Here is a 26,899-nt window from a genome sequence, read left to right as displayed (position 1 = left end):
CTAAAGCCCGAGACGGAGAAGAATAAATAGTGGGCAGCACTACTGAAAGGCTGGAAGAAAAATGGAAACCCGTGCCCTCACACCCTTAAACCGTGACCTAACACAGTTCCAAGGCTGCGACATATACAACAATGTGCAAAACAGGCTGCAAGCCGCTTTCTCTCTCTCCCTCTCCACCTGCGCTCGAATCACCAAAGACCCCCTTCGATGAAGGCAGACTTTAAGCTCTGCACGCAAGCAACCAAGCTCTCTAGCTGCCCTAGGATGGAAAGGGAGATGACGAAGAGGGAAAGTAGTAGAGTAAGCAAAAACCTTGCTGGAAACGACAAGTGGGCTTACGAGGGGGCGCGCCTTCACATGGGCAACAGTACAGGTCCGAGCTTGTCTGAATAACAGAGCCTAGCAGTTAAATGTATTCATGTTCTTACGCTCGATACATGGCCGCGCTTAGCATATACTGCATGCAAAACCGGGTTTCGAAAGACAGGATTTTGAGGGAAACGAACAAGTAGTATAGGCGAAGAAGTTTACTGAGGTAAATCAGAACAAGATTTGAGCCTCAAACAATATGTGTCCTCTTTTGAAAGGCTAACAACAACAATATCTGTCATCGCTTTAAAGGAAACAACAACAACGAATATGCACATAAAGCCATTGTCTAGTCTTCGATCTCCCAGTTAACAGGACCCCTGTCTTTGCGTCGTCCAATCTGTAAGCCTATATTCTATCACTACACATTTTCCAGTTCTAAACGCTCCTGTTTCCAGCAATTCACCGCCTGTGTCTTGGCCACTCCCCCGTAGTGGGTATGCGCCATCTTTATTAGGAGCCAACCAACCCACCAACATGAACTGCAATGGAAGCTCCTGCAAGAAAATTTCAACGGAAAAAAAAAGTGAAAAACGTACCCTACTCCATGAAGGCGCACCGGACTGAATTTCGTGCAGAAAGGCGATCAAGGCACAGCGCGAATTAGTCTGCAAGCCATTGGAAGTAGGTTTCGTGAGTCATGCAGCCACCCTCCCCCCTCCCCGATTTTTCTCGCTATTGATGTCAACGTCTGCGCTGCATCAAATTGTATTCTTACAACCCCTTCGTTCTGTGCCGCAGTCTTTAACTGCCGATTTCCTCATTAAGCGGTAGCCATAATGAGACAAGCCCCGGGGAACTTACGTGTAGATGTTACTCCGGTAACTCATGCCCTTCAGTCGTAATGAGCTAAAAGGATGTAAGCTCTTTAACGATTTGATAAACTGAACTAGCCAAGCACAAAAGACAGGCGAACCGCCATTTATTCTAGGATAAAAGGAGCATCAATACTGCACTACCCGTTCTTGGCCCTTAGCATTTTAAAGAGCTGGTGCACCGAAAGAAAGGCGATGGAAAACTATCCGTGACACTACAGTGAGTACCAATCCTACGACTGCCCTGCCAATCGCGCCATTGCGTAGCAAAAGCATCCATGTTGGCCATTTTAGTACTACAGGTTGCAAGATTTCGGCGCTTTCCCACGTGACTACTTAAGCGCGGCTGCTCGCTCTCCCGTGCCTGAAGTGTCAGAGTACCTGCCACATCCGTCTCTATGCGGTCGGTCACGCCACTTGTTGTGAGCGTTATAAGGCCGCATGCTTAGTGGAAGGCTGCTAAAGCCACAGTTCATTTAATGACAGTGTGAGAGACGCTAAAATTTGAACAGAGAGAGAGAGAGAGAGAAAACAGTGGATGTAGAGGGCTTCCTCTGAACCGGTAGTGTCCCTCTTTCAGCTTTCTTTCGTTTTATCGCATACCTAACAAAACCAAATGAACATGATTTCCCACTGGATGCTTTCTTGGTTTAAGCTACCGCTAGCTGTTCTCATTTTAATTAACCTTAGCTAACTTTGGTCCCTAAGTCTCGGGCAGCCCGCAGTGTTCCTAGATTGTTTACGTGGCACTCACAGGTATTATTTTGGCCCCTGTTTGGGCCCATGAGACCAATACGTTTTGGAGACTGCTAGTGGCAGTCGAGCGGCTCTTGTATGTAGCAGGCTTGGGCCCCTCATTCCACCATCACAGCCTCTCGCCCAGTCCGAGTGGTGTCTTATCGCCGAGGAGGTCTGCGTTTCAAACACCACGTACTACAACCAACTAGCCCCTGCTGCCACTTTATTATTTGTTTATTTATTTATCTGATACCCGCAGCGCCATTCGGCATTACAGTGGGAGAGGGTTTAGGATGCTGCGACGTCTTAGGATGTTAACAGGAGCAAACTAAAGAGTGATGGACGGCGAGTCTTTTTGGAGCCACAGTGACGCTGGTGGACGGTGAGACAGGGGCACAGTAGATGGTTCTTCGCCGCAGTTTGCGTTCGCGACAATGTACGCGGCGAATCGTGCAGTGCTTGGGTAGCCCAACGCCGCCAGCGCAGATCACCCGTGGCGCGGGCAGTGTCGGAGACGGAAAGCGGGTCCCCATGCAGCAGCTTGAGCCGGCGCGCCGGTCTCGAGGCAAGCTCGACGTGGCGTGCCCGCAACCGATGGGCGAAGCCAACCTGTCTCGCCCAGTGCGCTCAGCGGAATCGCTAAGATCGTCTGGCACGGCGCATAGCCGCGTGTCTTGTGCGTGCATGCACGCACGGCGCTGAGCCTGCGCCATCGATCAGCCGAAACGTCTGCACGACTGCTTGCTCGGCCGCACGCGCGTGTCCGAGCAGGCAGCGCATTCGGCTTTTGCTGTAGTGGCGGAAAACGCCTGGGGTAAAGAGGCTGTTTCCCCTCCGCTCCTAGTGATTCGGGGCAGTGTGGAATAACGGTTTCGGACATTCCGCTCTGCGTTCATTGCCTGCGTACCGCTACCATGGGGGCTGATGGCTGACTTCGTGGAAGGCAGTGTTTACGCGCGTAATATACCTATCTAGATTGGCTAAGGCAACAGTAAACGAATGCCTGGCCCAAGGCGACACCTGCGCGTACATAAGTTGAGTATGAGAATGCGTACATTACGGAAGCTTGACAATGCGGACTTCGCTGACTGTGCGTTAAACGGCATCCGGGTCTTTACCTCAACAAGACGAATAGCGGCCAAATTGATACCTTGAGGGCACATTTACAGTGCTTGCGTAATATTTTGCGACAGGAAAACAGTGGGTACGCTGTTCGTTATTCCAAAGCCCTATTTTTATGTACAAGGCTTTTCGCAGAGGGCTGATCTTTGGTAGAGGCTTTCCGGTGTGCACTGGAGGCTATATTGGGTTGAAAGGGTCCCCAGCACATTCTGCGCCCAAAACAGCGCCGCTGGAGACGCGATGACGCCAGCGGGTCGTTTATCTCTACGTCGCACTGTGGAGACCCGCGGTTCAAGTCCGCCACTTATTAGCGGCTGCCGATGTGAATGCCAAACTCATGATTAAAGCATGGCGCCTGGCGTATCCGCTGAGAGGGACTAGGTACCAGCAGCCACTCCCAGCTGGATTCCTCGGTGACAGTTTGGACCGGCCGGCCGGCGGGAGCCACTCAGCGTGGTCTACTCACGCACGGCTATCGCATTTTAAGCATGAGCAATTTCGGAAGCACGGGTTCACTTCAGTTGCATGTGGAGGTTGAAAGCGTGAGGAAGCGAGGCTGTGCCGTTCGTGTCAGGGTACTAAATCAAACGACTTTTTTTCTCGAAAATATGTGGTTCAGCACGCTTTTCATATGTAAAATTTCTAGATTGGCTGGGCCGCTGGCCTTAAAGAGACACTCAGGTGGGTGGTTTTCAGATCTTCTAAGCAGCGACAGTTCATAAGTAGACAGCGTGTAGATCACATCCGGAAAGGTATTTTTTACAGTTATGAATGAAACACCAGGGCAGTCTGGGATCAAAAGTGCCCCGTTTACACTATCGTGCTTCGAGGCGAGCGCAAGAAAGAACAGTGCAGTGAGAATCATCGCCACGTTAGTGACCTAACAGTGAGACTGCGTGCCACCCGAGCGACTGCTCGTGGTGAAAACGGCAGCTGCGAGCGTAGAAAGCATGCCAGCCGAGTTTCTAGCTATGGATTCAACCTGACAAGGCATTGGTCGGCTTTGGGCTGCACGCGCACTGGTGGTCATGACGACGACAGTCTCCACAGCTTACCGCGAGATCAAAATCTCGCAGCGCAGTGGATCGCTGCTGTGCACAGCAAGTACACTACGCTTCAAGCACTTACGTGGCAGATACTACGTGCAAAGCTAATCTCTAATCCGATCCATGAGGGTTTCATTCCAAGCGGCTCACCTAAACCATGGCGCGGTTCGTTCCATCATCGTACAGAAGCAAGTCGCAATCGCCAATAGGCACCTTCGCAAAAACGAAAAAAAAATTGAGGATGCTTAAGCTTCGCCTTTAAGAGTGTAACGCGATAGCGTGTTGCAGCACTGCCGGGAAGTCCACGGAACGCCATCGCGCATTCGGCGCGACGCGTGGTCCGTTGAATAATTTAAGGAAAGGACGCCTGTCTCACATATCTCGGTGGACACCCGAACCTGGCCGTAAGGGAAGGAAAATACATCGGGAGGAGGAGAAGGAGGGATTTTTTGCTCACGGCGGACGCCGACTACACCGGCTTTTTTGCGACACGAGCTCCTTAACGCTGCCGTGTTAAAATGAAAACGTAAGGTATCGGCTCTGTAGGAGAATACTGAGCTGGCCTAGTCGGTGTAGATCCGTACTGAAGAAGAAAAACCAGCGCACAAAATGGGACGAAGAAAAGCAGACACAGAGCGCTGATCTCCCGACTGACTGTTATTCAGGGAAGTGAGAAGAACGAAAAACATAGCGCAGCAACCGTGCATGTCACAAGATACAGAAGCAGGCAACAAATATAAAATGCATCCAAGAGACACGTTGCGGGCAACCAACACAGATGAATAGATTATAGCAAAATGCCCTCATGATTACAAAAAAAAAAAATCTGCCAAAGAAACTAATCTCTTTTCACTAATGTAATTCTCATCTTATCTAATCTAATCTCTCTTCACTAATCTAGTGAAGGCTTGCTAAGGCACGAAAGACCAGCCTTAGCAATATGATACGTCCCGACAAGCTCCCGCTCGCGTTGGTAGCGATGCTTGAACAGCACAGACGTGTTCTTAAACCAAGGAGTATAGCGGCAATTGCTGTATTCTATTCATCTGTGTTGGTTGCCTTCAACTTGCGCATTTGGATGCATAGCACCTTTCTGTGCCTTCTTGTGTATCTTGTGACATGCGCGGTAGCGGCGCTATGTTTTCCTTCTGTGCACTTCCATGAATAAAAGACAGTCGTGAGTTGGTTGGTTGGTCGGCCTAAAATAAAGATGGGACATACCCACTACGGGGTGTGGCCAAGACACCAGTTGTGAGTTCAGCGCTGTGCGTGTCGTTTCTCTTCTTCGTCCTGGTTTTGCGCTGTTTTTTTTTCCTTCAGTATGTATGGGCTCTTGGACAATTTGACAATAGGACAATTTGAGTCTTGTTTGTGTGCGAAGCTTTGAGTGTAGGGCTGGTTGCAATCTGGCAGCCCAAGAGGTGCGAACGAGCGTTGCGACAGACTTAGGGGCTTCCGCGCATACGGTACACATGCGTGCCTTCATTTGTCATGCAAGGGGACACGCTAGAGACCTCTGACTTGCGTAACTCATTAGCAGAGGTGGGCAACCTCATGAGGTTTCGACCTCATGAAGTCGACCTCAACCTCAAAATGACCTCACGTCGTGAGTTTGAGGCTGAGTGAGGTCGTCATTCAATGAGGTCGAGACTTTTTGCACTTGCCACGTATTACTCCGACGAGTGCCGCTTCCGAAGCGGAGTTGCAGCGCATCAGCGCAGTGTTCATGCATTGACGCTTGGTGCTCTGTTTCCCCTCTTTGGACAACCGGATGCCCCAGTTCCCTCTTAGCTTCCGGTGCTGCGCCGCAATGTCCGTGCAGCCTCCGAGACTGCAGGCAGACGCACCCCTGTGGTCTTCCCGGAAGGAGCACAGCACGCCACTCTCCCTCCCCCTTGCCCCGCTGGCGTAGCACCCGTAGCTGCCTGCCGGTCGGCTCAAACTCATGGGAGCGCGCAAAGCACGCAATTCACGTTGACCAACTGTAGCTTTGTTTGATGCCGAAATTAAATAAGTTCAGTCCAACAGGCACCCAATAAATTCGTCGCAGTGCGGATGGCCCCAAGCAAGACTGCTTCGTGTTGATGCTCGTTGCAGGCGCTGACGTCATGGCTCTTGCCTTGCAGTCGAATAAATGGTATCCTGAAGCACATTACAAGCTGACTTAACATAAAATGGAGCAGTCGGCACAGGCGAAAGATTGTGATTCAGGTGGTTCCTAACAAGGACACCTGCTGGTTTGATTAAAAAAGCACGAAGCCAGAAAAAGCTGTGTAACACCGTTGAAGCTTTTGATCGGTGACTTCCACTTTCGAATCTCACACTAATTTTGTACATTTCCGTTCCGTAATGCAAGCAGATGCAAATATATTTTCACTTTTTTATCCTTCCAAATAACCTCTCTTCTCGGAAATTCACTTATTCCGAAACACCGAAAACGAGGCGAACGCGCCAGCATAGCGGTGTTACAGCGGCGCAAAAATGCAAAACTACAATGAATTTATGGTGGTGTGGTAGCTGATTCCTTTTCCTTTTTTTTTAATGAAGATGTGTGAATAGAGCTGATTACATGCTCGCGCTGTGCTGCTGAGTCACTGTTTCAAACCTTCTAATATGACGTTTAATTGGGCACACTGTTGTTCGCTTCGGTTTTTGTGTGCGATTTTTGTTTGTATGTTTCTAATCATTCTTTTTTTTTCTTTTCTCGTATGGGATCAGCTAGGTTGGCAGCCTGCCTTCCAGACGTCCAGGCATTACGTGCTATCTTCCCTTTAACTATTTTTCAGAGACCCATCGTTCACCTTAAACGGCTTCGCAGAGTGCTCGCGCTGTGCTCGTGGGTAAAAAAACGTCGAAGATGCTGGCGTACCATTTATTAGTTCAGTTTTAGAGGAAAACAAGTGATTGACCTAAAGCAGCTTGCCTCAGACTGGCTGACGAAATGGTACCCAGAATTCTGTTGAGGCGTATGAGTACTAAGGCGGTTTTTTTTTCCCCCACGGGGGGGGGGGGTGTCGGTAAAAGATTTCGCTGCGGGGAAATTTGAGCGGAGAGCCATAGTGCTATTGACAGCGAGAGCGGTTCACGATGCCCACTCTAGGCCAGTTGTTTTGACCCATGTGATTTCAATAGTTGGCACAGTGTTCGAAAACGTAATCTAGCCCTTTCTTTCAAAATGCCGCGGGTTCACCGAGTCATCGGAGATTTCCCAGGATATCTAAACCATTACAATCGCCACCTGTAGGGAAGTGGCGGAAACTGGGGAGGGTCTTGACCTCCCAGGAACATCAATATCATCATCCTTAATTATTAGCTGCGGGTAGGCTTATTTTCCCGTAAAATAATTGTCTTCGATTGCTGGGCAATGTACAATATTTAACCAATATGCTGGCAACTTTTAATTTGGTAGCGGTATATCAGACATCCCCGGGCTCATAAGGATGCACTGCTAGCATCATCATCATCGCCATCATCTTGAGAGTCAAAGGCATGTGTCGTTGCATGATCTTTGCAGTATGTCATACATGAGAAGTGGCGCGTTCACCTGCTGAACAATCCGAATGTAATTAGTGTGGACCGGGTTGTGGGCACTCTTTGTTATGCGTCATGCGCGCATGTGTAGTAATGTGGGATCCATATGGATCTTGAAATGGGGGTGGAAGGGGGGTACATTGGGGCCTGGTACGACGAGAAATTACATCGTTGTCACGTGAGTAGGTGTGATGTCATATTACAGCGTAGGCACGTGACTAGGTTTGATGGCACATTACATCGTTGTCACATGACCTGGTATGACGTCACACTCACCTGATGTCATCACTAATTATGATAATTAGTCTTAGCGTCACCTAAACATATTAATTAGCATTTATTAATTCTGCGACGTCAGCATCTCCGTCGCGTGACTCGTCGGCTCGTGACGTCGCATGCTGCCGTTTCTTGCGGACACTTTTTTGCGGATATGACCCTGAAAGTGAGCCATCTAATGCTTTCGTATTAACAAAAGAAGCCGCTCGCTTCTGCACAGAGATAAATACAACGTGGCTCTGTTGGTGCACTGCTGTCGCAGCTCGTTAAGTGTTTTCGAAGGCAACATACAGAGGACTGAAAAGAGCATTCTCGCTATGCCGGATGGAGCTGGAAAATCGAAATATACTGATATGCGTCTGCATAACCATCGCATTGGAAAGTACATCGACGATCACTTTCTTTATATTTGGTAACTATTCTCAAGCCTGGAAAGAGTATCGTGAATACCACCCCCCTCCTCTCAATTTCTGGCAGATGGTGTAGAAGGTCTGTGTTTGTCAATTGCCGGTTCGTGCGTGTATGAGCGAGAGGCTTCCAATACGAACAAGTATACACGAATCAGGCTGTCGAATATTGACACTGGTAAAGTATATCACCGACGTACCGGTGGTAACCGCGTATGGGACCCCCCTGCCCACAGGCCATATACTCTCAGAGCATTCATCCCAGATTATAAGCTTCTCCTATTGCAGGCACATCAGTAGTGTCTGTACACTCCTTATTAAATAATGCTATCATCATTTTGGCTTTCCTATCTTACAGGATTCTCAGAATTGTTTTTAACTGAAAAACTTCTTAATCGCTTTTTCTTTTGTTTTTCGTTTGTTTTCTGAGGTCGAACAGCCGACCTCAACTTCACAATTTGAGGTTGAGGTGAGGTTGAGTGAGGTCAGCAGTGGCCTCATGAAATGTGAGGTCAGGGCGTCTAAGGAGACCTCAACCTCAACTGATGAGGTTGGGGTTGAGTGAGGTCGGAAAATTCTATCTGAGGTTGAGGTGAAGTCCTGATTTTTGAGGTCAAATGCCCAGCTCTGCCCATTAGTGTTACGCACCAATGATCCCACTGAGTGAAAACAAGCGAATGTAAAGAGAAAGAACACTGCAACGAATGTCCGCACTTGGATCATCGGAGCAAAATATCAGCACACAGGTTCCTCACCTCCAGCGTCATGCACTACTACTTCTGTGACAAGGCTAGAAATGTGCGGATGGCGAAAGTAAATGAGGTGCTTACAAAATGCTACGACACAAGAAAACGCCGCATATTTTGCTCACTCGACGCGGAGTCAGTGACAAGCTCGCAACATTAGCCGAGAGCAGAAGACTTTGCGGCTACGTAACTTCCGATCTAGCTGTTTTGCGAGCGAAATTTATTATTCTAGCGCGGTTACAGCGGAGTCGCTCCCGACGCTAGCTGCACCATAAGCCATGTACCGAAACAGTTATGTGAAAGTCGGCTATGAGTAGTGGGGCAAGAAGGGATGTCTTAGCGTATGTCTCACTCACATGCTTGTCTGAAATATCAGCACCACAAAATGTAGTTTGGCGCCACTGCGCCGTTTCTTTATAAATTCAACGTACAACGTATTATAAGAGAGGTTTTCTCTATGGTTTTAATCGCGCTTAAGGCTGTTATTTCGTAAAACTGGCTACTAGCGCGCTGATAACTCGAGGCTTCTGAACGTTGAAACGGCAACAGCCAAGAAACCGAAAACGAGCCGCTCTATCGCCAAGTCTTGCCGCTTCCTGTGGGTGCACCAGCGGCAGCGGTAGGCGAAGGCCGTCGCCATCGTACGACGCATCTCGAGGGACATCGCCTCATGCATTTACGGCTTTACTTAAGTTAGAAAGTGCCTAAGTCAAGTGGATGAGCTGCTCATTCTGCGTTGACGGCTTTGCCTGCTCTCTAGGTCGCCTACATTTCTCTCCGAGCTTCTTTGTCCTTCTATCACTGCGCACGCTGGGGGCACGCGCTCTGGTAAGTTCGGCCCGCGATCCTGGCCTCCGCCGACAAGCAACACAACACAAGCAGGAACAAAAACACCGGTTTATTAAACAGCGAAACACAAGAACACACCAGTGAAAGCTTTAGGCGGCACTAATAAAACATTGCTACCCTGCGGTTAATGCAGTTTCATACTAGTGACGGTGCTCCAGGCGCAACAGCCGCTATTAAGGGGAAACTTGAGACATTCCTAACGCAGGCAAACTTAGAGAGCACACACAGCGTCTATCCCTATCGTCATCAGGTACCCTAGAACATTCCTCTTTCACGTACATGCTATGGCCAACAATGAATTGCGCACACGCTGCCAAGCATTCTTAACCGCTTCCACTCGGAAGGCGTGGATGTGGAAAGGCTTAAAAACAACCGCATTTCACTGATATTATCATGTCGTAGTCAACATTTGTGATGTCAAGAGAAATAATCAATGTGGATAAGTTTTTCATTTCATTGAAATTATTAGTGTTTTCGCATTAGACAGATCCGTTGCGTATGTATGTCTCTCTTCCATGTATATTTGTCCGAATCTTTCATTTTTTATATTTCTTTTTTTCCTGTAATAAAAAAGGAAAAAAAAATGATTGTCGTTTGCCTGGTGCCTTTGTAAACTTCTAGGCTTTGAAACTTGTAGTCTTGTATGCAGTATTTATTCTTTTTATCTGTAATCTTGTAACGGGATATATGCAAGCTGTTACTGTTGCCTTTGCCTTTGGGGGATGGAGCGCTGTCAAGCTGTGTTAAAACAGCTTTTTCTCCGCCCTCCCTTTTCACTTTTTGTGTGGAATAAATAAATGTTCATATTCAAATTCAAATCACGCGCTATCAAAGAAGCTCAAAAACGGCGAGGCCGCTACCATCGCTGCAGAGTCAAGATGGACGCCGTTCTCCACGACATGGTTCAAGTCTTGGTGGTCGACCAAGCCCGACAGAAGCACGAAATACACGAGCACAACAGCCGCTGCATGGCTAGGAAGCAGAGCGAGCCGCTTTTTTTTCATCCTTAGCGTGCACCACCGCCGCGACCGCAAGCAAAATCGGGCCGTTCTCTGCGATAAAGAGCAAAACAAGCACTGCTCTTCTACCATTCCTTTCCCTCTCCTTCACAAAAAAGAATGTCGTGCATGTCCTCAAGTGCGTACAGCACAGCAGCCAGCGCTGAACCGCTAAGGGTCTTGGGCAACACACGCCATCCCCCGCTCCCCACCCTCTAGAAGCCCGGACATGGCAGCATATATACAGCAAGGCAGTGCTTGCATGCGCTGACAGACTGCATGGACACGGCGTCTTCACTCGACGCCTGACCCGCGTGTATGGGCATCTATAACTATGCAGATGTGGAGTTCTGGATAAATAAGTGTATCAGTATTCTGGAGGCTCCCTTTGTTATCTTCGTTCTAATCGTCCAGTTATTCACGTCCGCTACTGAACGAGACTAGGAAGAACCAAAAAAAAAAACAAAGATATTCCAGCACTGCTGCAGGAAATCCCGCAGAGCTGCGGCTGTTGACTCGCAGAGGGGCGAAAGCGCTTGCGCCATGTATTTGCTCAGTTTACAGGATAGCAGGCGGAGGAAGCACAAGAACGTCTCGCCAGCCGCAATCCAGTAACTGACGCCCAGCTTCGAGAAAATGAAAGACTCAGAATAAACGAAGAGCGCCTGAAACCCGTGCTTTCAAGGCACTTTGCAAAAATACGGTCAAGACGTGAGAAGATTTGAGAGGAAAGACTGGAAAGAGCGTCAAGAGGCGAGACAGGGACGGTGCAGCCCTTGGCATCAGCATCAGGGACCCTCGGAAAAACAAAGAAGCGGCCATCAATAGACCACTCAATATTCGCTGTGCCCGCCGCAGCCTCTAATAAACAGCCGTCTCCTTGATGGACAGAAGAATGTGAGAAGGCCTATCGTCGCAGAAAAGCGGCCTGGAAGAGGCTGTCCTGCAACCAGAGTACGGCTAATTGGTTAAATTACAAATTCTTCTCTGCATCTTTCAAAAGAACACTTGCAAAAGCCAAGGAGGAGTACAACCAAAATTTAAACACATATCTTTCAAATCCTCGTCATCGGAAAGCCCTGTATATATTCATGGAACGTAACAAGAGTTCTACCGTCCCTCTTCTCACTAGTTCAACAGTGTTATCACCACAAAAGGCTCAGGAGAGCCTGGAGTGTATTGCTCAGGGATTGGCATTACGCTTCCAGACGCAGAGAAACGTCCCTTTGTGCACAATTTCACCCTCTTCGGATTATACCGAGGTTGACGCATCAGAGCTCCTCTCAGTCCTGGCAATGTTGCATCCTGCAGCTCCTGGACCAGATGGTGTCACTGTTGGTATGATTAAAATTTTAGCCCAGGAGTTTACAAGCGCACTCTTAGATATGGTCAATGCTTCTCTGGAAAATGCATGGATTCCAAGCATCTGGAAGACGGCGAAAATTATTTTATTAATTAAAGATGTAGGAAAAGGATACGTCTTAGATAATATTCGGCCAATTGCGGTGACTTCAAATTTAGTCAAATTAATAGAAAGAATAGTGCACAGTCGCCTCACAAAACATGTTCATGACATCAACGGTCTCAGTTCAGCCCAGATTGGCTTTCGTCGTGGATGCTCTATATGGTCCGCGCATGTGGATCTAGAGAGTAGAATCCGGTTCTTGCTACGCAGAAGAGAAGTTTCAGCTTTGGTCACTCTTGATGTAGCAAAGGCCTATGACAGTGTAGAGCATACTATTTTACTTAACAGACTTGCTCAGTTACATCCTCCAACCTACATTTATGCGTGGATATCTGAATTTCTGAAGGACAGATTATTTTACTGCGCCGAGGGAACCCTATGTTCAAATACATATTATCAATCAAGAGGTGTGCCGCAAGGATCGGTGCTATCCCGTCTGCTTTTTAATATTTTGGTCAGTGGCATCCCCATTCGTCCTGATATAACAGTTTTTGTGTATGCAGATGACATAGCTTTTTTCGCCTCGGCCAGGGATATCGACTCCCATTACCACATTCTGCAGAGATATTTGAATGCTCTTGGAGTATGGTTGCAGGGTACTAATTTATCCCTGAATGTAGACAAATGCGGAGTTTTGGTATTTCCTTCAGACAGGCCTTTGCATATTTCATTAGTCCATCGCTCTGTCCAGATTCCACAAGTGGAATCCGTAAAATATCTGGCTGTTACTTATCACCCAGCATTAGATTGGAGCCTTCATATAAAGAACAATGCGTTTAAAGGAGAACGCGCTCTATGCCGGCTGACAAGAATCGCCAATAAAAAGTTTGGGATGCGCCGCAACACGTTATTGTTACTATACAAAGCCTACGTAAGACCTATACTTAAATTTGGTTGCATTCTGTTCTCTGGTAGCGCAATCTACAAGATTCAACCCTTAATCTTACTGGAAAGGCGCGCTCTCCGCCTCTGCCTTGGTCTTCCAAAATCAGTTTCAAACGCCCTGCTTTATCTGGAAGCCCGTATCCCTGATCTAACTTCCCGTTCTCAAATACTCACGGTGCGAACTTTCCTCAGGTCGATGGACCCAGTGACTGATGTCAGTACTCCTATTTTTGTGTTTCAGCCGGCCTTATTCTTTTCTCATCATTGGCCACGGTATCAAATGCCACAAATTATGTTAACGCCGAACCTTTTAACACCGATTGGTGTTGATCTCAGTTCTTTGCAGTGGGTTGATGACACGCCGGCAGCAGTGGAATCCCATTTCGACCACATCTTCCCATCTCATGCGAAACACATGCCCGCAAACATTTTAAACGGTATTCTCTCGGATCACATAGAGGAATACCCCCATCATACGGTGCTTGCTACCGATGCCTCCGTCAACTGCCAAAAAGCTGCAGTTTGCATCTTTTCGCAGGATTTGGCATGGAGCTTTTCTGTCCGCATCCCAGGTTATATTCCTATATTCTTTGCGGAATTTTTTGCTCTTGGAATGGCCCTTCACAAAGTTCCATGTCATGTGTCTCATGTTATTATTCTCGCTGATTGTTTGTCAATGTTAGTCTCCCTTGACACGTCACAAGATTTTTTGAGCCGTATCCTGCGAATTTTTGTCCCATGCACTTTGAAGGTGGTTCGTTTTGTCTGGGTCCCTGGTCATGCAGGTATTCATTCAAATGAGGTGGTTGATTACATAGCAAGGTCGGCTCTTGACGGGTCAGTGACACATCTCGTCCCGAATTTCAGCCTGCTGGCGATTTCCAGGTTTCAGCGGTTTCTACATATATCAGCCAGGTTACGAGATCCCTTACTAAATACCACTGACTATCAGCACTTAGCATATAATTGGAACGTCCGTTCGTGTAAATCCAGGCTGTGTGAGGTAACAATGACGCGGTTGCGGTGCAGGATTCCAAGTTTGAATTTATATCTATGCAGGGGTGGGTTGACACCGACGAACCTATGTGACGCAGGTGGGAAAATTGAATCTTTAGACCAATTTCTCCTCTACTGCCCAAAGTTCGCACTTCAGAGAAAGATTTACCTGGAGGTCCCTCTCTCTCCAGGTTAGGGCTCCCTTTATCTTTGCCAGTATTATTGTTTGGTGCGAACGCCAAGGAATTTGCAATGGGTTCTATTTGTGGGTTTCTCCACGATTACATAATTGCAACTGGTAGGTTGATGTGCTAATTCTTTTAAAGTTCTACGGGCTCTTCTTTTTTCACCAAAATGCTGTCTGTTATTTAACTGTCAATATTGTTCTGTTGTTTTGTTCATTGATTTTTAAAAATTCACAATTGGTGCTACAATTTTGTCGTCATCTTCCATGGAAACTTCTTTGTTTATTCAACTACACCTTGGCCAATCCCCCCGCGTGGGTATGTGCCATATACCTGGGGTAAAGAAGAAGAAGAAGAAGAAGAAGAAGAAGAAGAAGAAGAAGAAGAAGAAGAAGAAGAAGAAGAAGAAGAAGAAGAAGAAGAAGAAGAAGAAGAAGAAGAAGAAGAAGAAGAAGAAGAAGAAGAAGAAGAAGAAGAAGAAGAAGAAGAAGAAGAAGAAGAAGAAGAAGAAGAAGAAGAAGAAGAAGAAGAAGAAGAAGAAGAAGAAGAAGAAGAAGAAAAAGAATTTCGAACTCCAGCTCGTGCCCTCATCGATAAAGGGCAAGATCAGACTCGGCCGCTGTCCAGGACGCAGGAGGTCGTCACGGCAAGATGTGGATGATGCGACGTGATGGTGCGCCACGTCGCGTGAACCACGCGGCTGTAACCGTTGGACGATAAGGTCTACTCTTTTGGCGGCTACGGCTCGGGTGAGGACTACGTCACCCGCGGTCCCATTGACATCCAGGTGCTGGACACAGCATCGCTGTGATGCAAACCGCTGCGGATCGAGTCAGACCCCGAGGACGTGCCCTACCAGAGGTACGGCCACAGTGTTGTGGCCTATAAAAACTGCATTTACCTCTGGGGAGGTAGAGACGACAATGGAGCCTGTAACGTCGTGCACTGTTTTGACACCATCGCCGAGACGTGGAGCCGGCTAGAGGTGGGTGGCCATGTGCCTTTGCCGCGTGATGGCCACACTGCATGCGTCATCAGTCAGCGCATGTACGTTTTTGGCAGTCTCGAGGATAACTGCTTCTCGCAAGACATCGACTTTCTCGACTTGGAGAGCATGCGATGGCAGCATGTGCGCGCCAAGGGCAAGCCCCACGATGGCGAGGCTCTCATTCCGCGTCTGCGTTAGGAGAACGGATGTACAGTACTCACGGATTGAAATAGGACATTCGGAGCGCTAGCCTTGCAGTGCCACGCAGGCATGTGGTAAGCCACAGCCGGCTCATTGGCTACTGGAAGGAACAATTCTGCTTTGTAGATGTTCTCCCTCTCGCGCCATACCACAATGCACCACCTTGGTTCCATGAGCGTCTACGGGCGGCGCTCCATGAAGCGACGGCCACGCGCTCCGAATGTCCTATTTCAATCCGTGAGTACTGTACATATGGGGCCTACGGACCGTTGCATACTCGAAGCGAGGTTTACTGCGAAAGCCTGGTCTACTTCGACACGACTACCGACAGTTGGGTGTATCCGCAGATAAACGGCTTGGTCCTCTTAGGCCGCCGGAGCCCATTCGTCGTTTGTGCACAAAGGGGAACTATACATCTTCCGGCGGATACAATGGGCTCCTGAAGACCCATTTCGGAAGCATCCACAGATACAGCCCCGAAACCTCGGAGTGGGAGCCTCATGAAGACTCGGGGGGCGGGCACATGTGCTAGGAGGCGCCAATGCTGTTGCATGGTCGGCGACCGGCTCTTTGTATATGGTGGCACGAGTCCAGTGACCAATGACAGTAACGAGAAAAATGTGAACGAGTATTTCTTCAGTGATTACGCACTCAGGGATCACTCGGACATGCACGTCCTCGACTTCTCACCTTCTGTGAAGACCCTGTGCCTCTTGACCGTCATCCAAGAAGGCATGGATATCAGTGACCTTCCGCGGGATATCGAGTGGGATCTGCGGGCCATGACAGCAGGCGGCACGAAGGCGAAGAGCATTGCACTTTTCTGGGGCCTACACTCGGTCTCTCTGCAGATTTCGAAATGTGCATCTCCTTTCTGTGTGCATGCTAAAGAGCAGTGTGTAGTTCAAAGAACACATTGCATTTCAATCAGTGTAAACAGTGCCGAGTTTAAAAAGTGCACATGTGTGCAACATGTCTTGTAACATGTAACCATCTGATGTTGTGTCTTCTTTCTTCATTATTAGAAATCATTTCCTTCCTTTTGCCGCAATACGTATCATAGTGATCGGCTGCATTTCGTGCAGTCAACCTTTCCATTTATACGGTAAACATATTAACCCGTACTGTTTCTTCGGAAGCGAACGTTTGAAGAACTAGGTATATGCGTATGGTCGTTGAAAAACACATGATCGGAAACCGGTGATGAACAGAGGGTCTGCTTTTTTTGTCACCGGTGTTGAGCTCTAAAACCTGTTTTCCAGAAATGCTGGCGTTAAGTCAGTGCACAAGGAAATATCCCAGGTAACCGGCAGCTCGCGCGACGAACAAATGCCTACGCTCGCTTTGCTCTTCGACCTACGCTTACATATTTTGCCGTCCAGTGCAGATAACAAACTGGAGGAGGCACTTCAGGGTATTGCGCGACAGCGTTAATGGGCTAATGCTCATATATGCGGAATTGGTCATTCTCTACTTTCATAGATCCCTACGAGTCCTGATACCATTGCTGGAGCAGTGGCGCAGCTGTTAAGCGATGCATCCCTTCACCGGCAGGCAGCTGCAGCAACCTCTACAGACAAATCCAACATTAACTGCCGCCTGCTACAGTGGGCGGGTTGTGATGACGTCAGAACGTCACGTGATGTATGTTCCATGTGGGCTATCCGCTTTTTCGCTCACACCACCGCCGACAACGACGCAGGATTTTCTGCACAACGGGAGCCTTAACGCTGTCGCGTTGAAAAGCACCTGTGCCCTGGTTCTCCTCAGAGCACTTAATTACCTTGGCTCATTCCCTACATGGCCCATCCTGCCCCGTTATCTCTCGCCAGTCTTTATATTTTGGCGGCGGCGTAGCTCAACTACCCACTGTCCAGTGAACCAGTCGTCTTATCAGTCGTATAGCCACTGCAACTGGTTGGCTTACACGAGCAGAAATAGCAATCGTAGCGCGTTGAAAGTATCAACGCATTCGCTGTTGCATTCTGATTCAACGGAGCTTTCTCTGAGCTGAACTTCAGGCTCAGGTGTTCTTGAACGCTTTTCTATATCATATATGCAGATCATACGTGTTTCTTCCGACAAGGTAATACGTATAATCGGAAGTAGCGTTATATCCACTGAGATGGACCAGTGGCTACGGCGTTGTATTGTGAGACCGAAGCAGCAGGTCCGATTCGCCTCCGCGGTTGCCGCATTATAATCAAGACGTAATGCAAAAACTACCCGTGCACTGAATTTTTGGTCTTAGGGTAAGCCAATGGTAAAAATTAGTCCAGCGTATTTGACTACGGCTTGCCCTACAGCCCAGGCGTAACTTAGGCAAGTAAAACTACACTTCTATTCTCGGCGAGCTCATGCGCACTTCGTTCCGAAACCATGGCCAAGCCGACGTCGAAAGATTCTGAAATTCTCTATAAGACCGCTATACAGCAGAAAAAAGGTTTCTCATCCCAGCACCCTGAGCAGGATTTGTACCAGCGTTGGTACGGCCGAAGGAGGTAGATATTCCGCTGATAGCTTGTGTAGTGCAGCAATGGCGGTGCCGGCTGCTTTACGACCTATAAAACACTTGTGGTTCGCGCGACGCAGCGGGCGTCAACTGAAACCAGCGGCGAGCTGCACACTCTTGAACCGGCTTATAACGGATACACGGGTAATGGCCAAGTGGCCCGGTCCCGTTGTTCCCCGCCCGAACGGCCACTCTTTCTCCCATCGCTGGCCCCAGCCGCCCTTCTCCGGGAAGTCATCCTCGCCCAGCGGGAGGATGCCACAGGCTCTTGCTCAGCGCGGCACCGTTCTTTCCGACCTTCAGCTGGACAGACGGCGCGTCGCCAGCTGGGGGTCATAACAATGTACAGAGGTGAGCACATTTTTTTGGATCGTTGGAACGGTGCTGTGCGCACTAAAAGAGGCGAAAATTAAAAGGAGAAGCCGGATTTCGCACACTGCTTGCGCTAGCGCAGCCTCATGCACACTCAAACGAGAAAGGCACAAGCGCCTTGCCCGAACAGAAAAGCGCCGCTAAGATTTACCTTTATTTCTTCCGCAGCACAGTACTCCGGCGCCCTTCAAAAATCGTGCTTAGTCTGTACTTTGTGAAGGGTATTAACAATTTTGAAGCGGCTGCCGTTAAGTCAGTAGAATCATCAGAGGGATCATTTTCACACGCGTTGTTGCGTACGTGCAGCACAGGGCATCGACGGCATATGGACGCTTTCCTTATTGCATATTTTATTCTTCTGCACCGGCACAATTGACAGAGAGTAAGGTGAGGCCAAGAGAGAGGGCCCCTTCCCGCACAACTTGCTGTATCGCGGCAAAGGCACAACGGTCATCCTGCGCCGTCATCCTGTGCCAAATCATCCAGCAATGAGATGATTTGAAGAAGAAACTGCCGCAGATTCTTTTGATAGGCGCCTCTGAAGAGACCAAAATAAAAAGTGAAGCACAAGCTGTTCGGTGCGGACAAACACTGACAGCCCCACCGTTCATTTGCTGGAAGGCCATGTCCGTCCTTTGTAATAGACCGTAGGTACTTTTTGAAGTGTAATAGGAAAATGAGGATCCTCTTTTTTTTGCCGCTGAATGTTTATCACACTTTATTCAATGCGAAAATAAAGTTGAAGAAAGCTCAGTTTTCAGCGGAAGTGAAATTCTATCGGCGCGTACCTCACTGTTGCACATGCGCAGCAATACAACAAAAAATGTTAGTTCTGAATTCCAGATGGTTATATTTATTTCTCGCGATGTTATCATGTAAACCTCCAGAGGGCCTTATATTAAGAAAGGGCAATTAGCGGGACCAAGCGGTGAGTGCTCGGAAGAGCACAGTTTTTCATCTGCACTTTTTTCAAACAGAGACCAGTAATTGCAAAATACCCCCCCCCCCCCCCCCGTCTCCCCCAGCTCCTTATTCGTGAGTCTGCTAGGGATCTCCGCGCTTTCCAACGTCCTTCTTCCTGAGCACTTTGTTTCACTGAGAAGCGCTTGCCTGCAGGCGACCTTAATTAACACAGTGTGAGTCGCAGATTTTTTTTTGTACACTTGGCATGCAGTGCGCGACTGCGGGTCGCAAAACGTGACGGGAACGTACGCGCACCTTTCTGAGGCGTGGCCATCGAGGCCCTTGATGCCATTGAAGCTCGTGCTTTGATGTCCGTGAAGCTCGCGTCGGGTTAACTGGAAGGCTTCCGCGGTGCTAGCCGTTTGAAACGAGCACTCATGCCCACCCTGTGTCTGGGCGATGTGAAATACCGCTAAGCTGTATGGGAAGCCCTTCAAGAGATAGGCCACAGGGCAGAGGTATATAGCCTACGCGAGTGAGCGCTCTACGAAAGTGGCACCACGTCAGTCTCCATTCACGGTCCACGCCGGTGGCGTCCAGGAACGGCGGCACATTGTGGCGGCGGGCGAGGCTGACGTGGGGCGGTATTACGGATCGCTCTCAATCGAAACTGTCTCAAAAAGTGTCTCATTTTCCCCTCTCCTATTCGTCGGCCGTGGGCGGCGGCCATTTTGCTTTTTTGCGTCACTGAGTGACGTCGTAGATGGCCCAAAAGTGTTAACGTTGGCCACTAAATTATGCGAATTATGCGGGCAGATTGAGACGATTTTTTGAGACTGGGAAGTGTAGTCTCAACGCGTTTGAGACAGAAAATGGCGGCAGTTTACATCGTCGTATACGCGGGTGACCGCGCGAGCAACGGTGTCGGAGGGTGCATGAAGACGAGTTTGACGCGCTGGACGAGTTATTAGACAGTTTTAGCTTTGCGTACGCAAGTGCTTGCGTACGCAAAGCGCTACGGCGCTGCGTGCGTTACGCTGTCCGCTCCGAATTATAGTTTTAGCTGGCCGTGCCGTAGCGTCCCTCAGGTGCACGTAGCGCCATCTAGTAACAAGACGTCAAAGCACATCAACGCTCGGTTGAAGAAAATTTCATCCGTGATTACTGATAACTAGGGTGAGTGCATTGGGAGCCTTTTTTGTTCCAAGAAGAAAAAGTATGCAAACCGTAGAAAATGTAAGAACTGACTAAAAGCTAGAAAACTGCTTCGCCAGGTGTCGTTGCTACGAGGAACACACACTGCATTTGGTTAGGCCTAGGAGCTTGACAATCGCCAAATTATCATAAAAACAGGGGCTAGCTATCGCTTATAGCGCTACGTGTGGGCAAGAGTAGGCGAAATAAAAGCGAACCGCTACCATTTGAACAGGCCATTGCGTCGGAGAATCCAGCGGCGACATGTATTTATTCCGAAGCGGGCGACCAGGGTGCCGCCATCTTGTCAACGTCAACGTACGCAAGCGCCGCAACGCAAAGTCCGCTGGCTAGCGTACGTACGCACGCACGACTCACGCTGACCCGGATCCTTCCGCGACGCGTTCGTCTGGCGGCATTCCGAGGCGAAGCGAAGGCCTGCTGGACGACGGTGATTCTTTTTCTGGGTAAGCAGTAAAATAGCCCTGGTCACCCGTCGGGTGAACTCAGTCACATATATTAAGCATTTGCCCGGATCTGCTAAAGCTACAAGAATCAGTCTGGCCAGTTACACCAATGCAGACACGTTACAGTATGATACAGTGTATTGCCACCCTTTTGTTAAATATAATTGCAGCAGAAACACAGGACACATATTACATTGTTTAAATGCATAGCCTTTCCTGTTGAAGAAACCAAAGAAAAATGCACCTGATAGCACTTGTGTTTTGTAGGCAATCATAGCGCATCATTTATATAAATATGGTGGTAAAAGACTGACCTTACAGCAGTGCTCACCTATACATCTAAATCCTGCGTGTCTGTATGCTCTTGAATGTCATATTCAGCGAAGCCTGGATGTGGACTACTTGGCATGAGTCTTCTACTGTATAGCAGAGTGTCCTGTAAGGCTGTTGAGATCACTGAGAAAGGACATGCTTAACTGCGTCATTTTTTTGTTATTCAGGAGACCATGTCTACCCACTGGAGCCATGGCTGCTGCACCAGTTGCGTGGCATCACAGACCCGACTAAGCAGAAGGCCTGTACAACACGCCACATGCTTTCACACAATTTGTGGCTGAGCGCTGTATTGGTGTGCCAAAGAGCTGCTTCCGGTGCTTTCAAGGGCACCAGATGCACTACTGCCAGTGGGAGTGGACAGTGCGCATCATCACTGCACGTGCTGCACTTCACAGCCTCTGTTTGGATGCGCCCATATCAGCAGAGGGTGCAGGCGACACTGCCACTGGCCCAGATAACAACGGGCCACCTCTAAATGGTGGCTACCTCGTAGAGACAGGATCCCCCCTCACCTGCCTCCTGAGAAGAGCAACGCGGTGCTATACTTTTGGCCTCTCTAGGACGACCCGTCTCCAGAGGCAGGCGTACCGGGGGATGGTGCAGCGACAGTTGAGATGGAAAATCTAACGTCCAGAGACGACTCACCATGCTGGCGTGGAGAGTCATATCAGCCACTGTTCCCCTGTTGCCAATGCCATTGCCTTGAGGCAGTGCGCAACACACATCTGCAAGTGTGTGAGCAACTGTGTGATGTGGTTGTGCCCTTGGCCAACCCTTGTGCAGCCAGAAGCCAGCAGTGACAAACAAGTGCCCCCACCAGCTTCCACTTCATTTTCAGTGTGTTTGCCAGTATACCTCCCAGTCCCTCAGCAGCGTGTTGCACAGTCTCTTCCTGAAGGCGGAAAAGGTGTTGAAGCAGCTCGCCCTATTTCTGAAAAGCATCATTTTGAACTCTCCTTTGCCAATGCTTATGTCAGCCCACATGCCCCTTCTCTGCTATCTTCTTCCAGCTTGGTGGAGTGCCTGTGGTCATTACCTGTGTGACGAACATGCATCAGCCAAACGTGTAGTGCTGGAATACGGCATGAAATATTTGTGATGCTTGTTGGAATCAAAAAGCAGCACCAAAGATGTTTTTTATTGCATCATACATTCAGTAAGCGCGTTTATTTTTTTAGGCACAGCATTTGACACGAGTGTTTCTATAGCAGAAAAGGCAGCGTACATACAAGCATACTTTACCTTGATGTAAAATTACCATATGGCACTTCTGAGGGAAGTTAAGAAAAAATATTTTGAAAAATTGAGTTCAAAGTGCATGTTTTCTTTCATACAGAGGCTACCTGTACAATAAATATGGCATAGTACAGTGCACATAATGCACTTTCAGGACTAGAAAACGTTTTGACACATATAAGATGTGTAAATACCAAAGCTAAGCTTTTAGTTTAATGGTATGTGGCTAGGGGTATCACACTGTGCTAAAAGCTGTACCTTCTGCAAGGAGACCGCTGTACAACAATGCATAATAAATATTGTAAGGTGCAGTGGCTACAATGACTGCTGAATGACTAGAACATCTTAACTGATTGACAAAGATGTGTAAACATCACAGACAGATCACCAAGAAGATGATGTGTGAGTAGAGGTTAGTTAACAATCACAAATCATGCAACACCATTGCTGGAAATGCTCTACAGCTCTAAGAATATACAAGCAGCTCCATTATTGGAAATTTTGAGCACTCGGTTATTGCCCCGTAACTGACACCTAGCTTGGTTTGCGATAACACAAGGGTATGAAGTCTTGTCTATGTTGACACAAGACGGTGACAATGCCGAATGGCCGGACAAGCTTCTTATGCTATCGCATAGTATGTGCGATAAGTGTGATAAACTGCTTTCAAGCTAATTTTCGTCTAGGTATTTAATATCCTCGTCATTTTCAACTGGCTGTTCTCTTTCTAACTGGAGCGGCCTGTATACAGGGTGCCTCAGATATGATGGACCATAATTTAAAAAAGAAACCCAAGTGGTCTTCCGACCTGAAAGGAAGTGTATGTTAGAAGCTATGCAAAGTATTTAAAGCCCTTCAAACACTGCACTCACCAAACCCAGTTATACCAACATGACTCCGCCTGCTGAGCAAAATACAATACCATATTACACATCACTGCCCTGTCCTACCTACCTCACTGCCCTGGATCATATGCAATTCAAGCGCTGTGTACCAGCGTACATGAACAAACTTGCTCAACTTTCTGCCCAGTTGCAATTAGCCTCTGCACAAGCCATACAGGAAAACTACTTCTTTCCTGGTTCACCCTGGATCTACTACAAGATCAGCAAATAACGTTGATGGAAAAAGCTCGTTCTCTCCTCGGTGACAATAGCAAATTTATCAAATCAAGTGCTTCCTTTCTCTCTAAACAAACTAAGTGGAGCGTAAACATCACACTTTCTGCATCTTGCAGAGGAAAAAAAAACACCGCCACAGCTGAACATCAACCGAACGGAGCTACAAAAATACAAACGGAACATCAAGTGCTTATCCCGATGTGGGCGGCATCACTTGGTCACGAGGCAGAAGAGTGATTGCTGCCACAGAAGCAGGCCGTGTCGGCTCTCATTTCCCGCACCGAGATTGCAAGCTATCAGCAGCTGCACCTCTCGGCTCCCGTCTGTCGGCAGTTGCTTCTATGTGATAATTCATCGTTTTCTGGTATTTTCTAAAGAAAATAAACAGAACCACACGTCACTCGGTCATCGATAGGCGCCGATCGAGAACACAGACTGAAGTTGTCTTCGTCGATTTTCGAGCCGAGCGCTGCTTGTAAGTTGATCTCGGCAGGCCCGTAGCATTCACTGCCTTCAATCAAATTTTTCTGCGCACTTAAGACATCCGCAAAGTACCTTGATTTTAGACGACACGCGAAAAAACAGGAACTAGCCAAAGAATCAGCAGTTTTCTTGCAGGCCGCCATGTTCACGTTATGCCACTGCCAGCGCGCCCTCATGGCAAGAGAAGTTACCGTACAGCAAATTTAATTGCAAAACTGAAAATGCATCTAATTTCCTTCGTGTTGTTGAGATTTGAACACAGTTTGTTGCCAAAATAAAACATTATTTGTTTTCTTCATAGCGTTTTTGTTTATTTTTAGACTAACATGTTCACGCTATACCGCTGACAGCACACCTTCGCGGCAACAAAAGTGACTGAACAGCAAAGTTAATTGTAAAACTGAAAACACTGCTTCATTTGCTTGGTGCCGTTGAGTTTGAAATACAGTTTCTTAGCAAAATAAAACATTACTCGTTTTTATTCACTGCGTCTTTACAGCAAAACAGTAGTCTACAGTCCCTTATCGTGCAAATAATGGTTTCGGGGCGGAGCCCTGCTACTAGCCACCGCAACCTTGCTCCGCATTGGCCGGTTCGGCGGTCAGTGTCTCTCGGTGTCGTCATTTTGACGTCACGATCTCAAAATTGAGACAGTTTTTGAGAGCGATCCGTAATAGTCCATCAGGGAAAGCGCTTTCTTAGGACGCCCAGAAAAATGCTCCGCGCCCAAAACGGCTCCGCATTATGCTGGTGTACACGAATTTTTTTCTTGCAGCCCGTTTCGTAACGTGGGCGTCCTTGCAAGCGTGCTCTTGTCGGTGTTCGTTTTTCTAGCCGACATATCTTACGCGGGTTTACGAGCTTCGATCAACAACCACGGATCTCCGTTTCCTTGCGCCTCCTGGGAAACGCAGGTCGTAGCGATGACGCAACACCGCTGCCGCCAGCCCAGTCTCCACGCTTAATGAGCGCCCGACGGCCACGCACTCAGCCGACGTTGCATTCCACGACGAAGTGATTGCGTGCAGGTCTGTCGCGATGTCTGCTCCACTTCTGACCACTGCATATGCGTCCCTTTATTTTATTTTATTTTTTTGCCTTCAATCGGCAACCATTCTATTTTTCCAGGTTAGTAGCTACGTATTGGAAAATTTTCTTAACCGCCTCTGCATTCATCTTCCTTCAAGAAGTGGTAAGAATTCTAGGAAATTCATTTGTCTATTTCCTTGAGCGTGTATACCTGAACATCACTGACGGAAGAAACCTTACAAGATGAGCAGAGACACTGAGGTAGACAAATATATGTGTTTGGAAACAGGAAACTGTGCATCCAAGGCACAGAGCTGCATATATCCAGAGCGTGTTGTTAAGAAACACGTAACCTGTTTGTTTTGGTGCACATTCATGTTCGTTCAAGCACCATCACTGCACTGGCCTCCCTCTTACAGGGAGCCCTCAGCTCTGCGGCGACCTTAACACGACAGCAATAAATTGCTGCGAGCGTGCGCAGAGGTTGGTTTGTTTTTCTGCTTAATAGCTGACAAATGCGTGATGAAACTGGAAGAAAATTATACTTCAGCATGTGATGTTCGTGCAGCTCAGGATAAACGCTTTTAAACGATTGCAAACACCATGAGGAAAGAGGAAGGGAGTACGTCAGCATTTTTTTTTTGAAAGCGAAATTTATTACCTCAGGGCATCAATGATGGGTGAAGGTGTCATGAATGATCTAAATGAATGGAAAAAGGTTAGCTGATTTCATCAAGTCCAGTAGAGAACGATGGCACGGTCCCTCCGTCCAGGCAATGTATCAAGAAGGGTTGCTTGGTGAAAGACCTGCTACCATCAGGTGCCGGATCCTTGTAGGCTTGCGAGCTGGGCAGTCCCACAGTAAGTGATGAATGTCGGCCCCAATGTCCTCGTGTTTACGTACCGGACACCCTGGCCGAGGAAAATATTCTCGGTACTGAGGCCACTACGTCAGCATTTCGCCTCAGCATTAGACTGCGCACTCCCTCTACTGTTTCCCTCCCGCTGCGAATACTATGCCCGCAATCTGCTGCATTAACAATGGCGAAATCTGCTAGGAGTTGACCGAGGTGATACCATTTGGCGGAATCGCTTTGCTAGTAACACTGACATTACTTATTTCTCAAGCCGCCGCTGTGGCTCAGTCGTTATGCCGCTTGTATGCTGGCCCGAAAGACGCCGGTTCGATCCCGGCCGGGGCGGTCGAATTTCGATGGAGGCGGAATTCTACAGGCCCGTGTACTGTGCGATGTCAGTGCACGTTAAAGAACCCCAGGTGGTCGAAATTTCCGGAGCCCTCCACTACGTCGTCCCTCATATTTTGAGTCTCTTCGGGACGTTAAACCTAATATGCCATGCCATACTTACTTTTCATTCTTTGATGACCCGCATGCCGTTCCCGCACTTGCAGCTGGGAAGTTTTGCACGGTTTCAACGTGGAAGGTGGCCTCACAGAATTGTGTTTTTGTTTCTATAGTATCAAGTTAGCCATTAATGGTAGTGGTCGTATTTAATCCTGCACTATGTGATCCTATGTGATCCTGCACAATGTGTGGCTAACAGCATCGAAAACAGTAAGCGCCTCTTCCTAGAAGTGTTTGTCAGCGCAAAAACTCATAATTTTGACGG

The 26,899-nt window shown here is 48.2% G+C and overlaps 1 pseudogene; it reads left to right on the top strand.

The window, feature by feature from the left end:
• The first annotated feature begins 2,453 nt into the window (after nucleotides 1-2,453).
• LOC144124767 (kelch domain-containing protein 3-like) lies at nucleotides 2,454-16,600 on the top strand (annotated as a pseudogene).
• The last annotated feature ends 10,299 nt before the right edge of the window (nucleotides 16,601-26,899 follow it).

The sequence above is a fragment of the Amblyomma americanum genome, chromosome 1 (assembly GCF_052857255.1).
Source record: "Amblyomma americanum isolate KBUSLIRL-KWMA chromosome 1, ASM5285725v1, whole genome shotgun sequence".
NCBI lineage: Eukaryota > Metazoa > Arthropoda > Arachnida > Ixodida > Ixodidae > Amblyomma > Amblyomma americanum.
The sequence above is the reverse complement of the archived record's forward strand: the minus strand, read 5'-3'. Positions and strand labels throughout refer to the sequence as shown.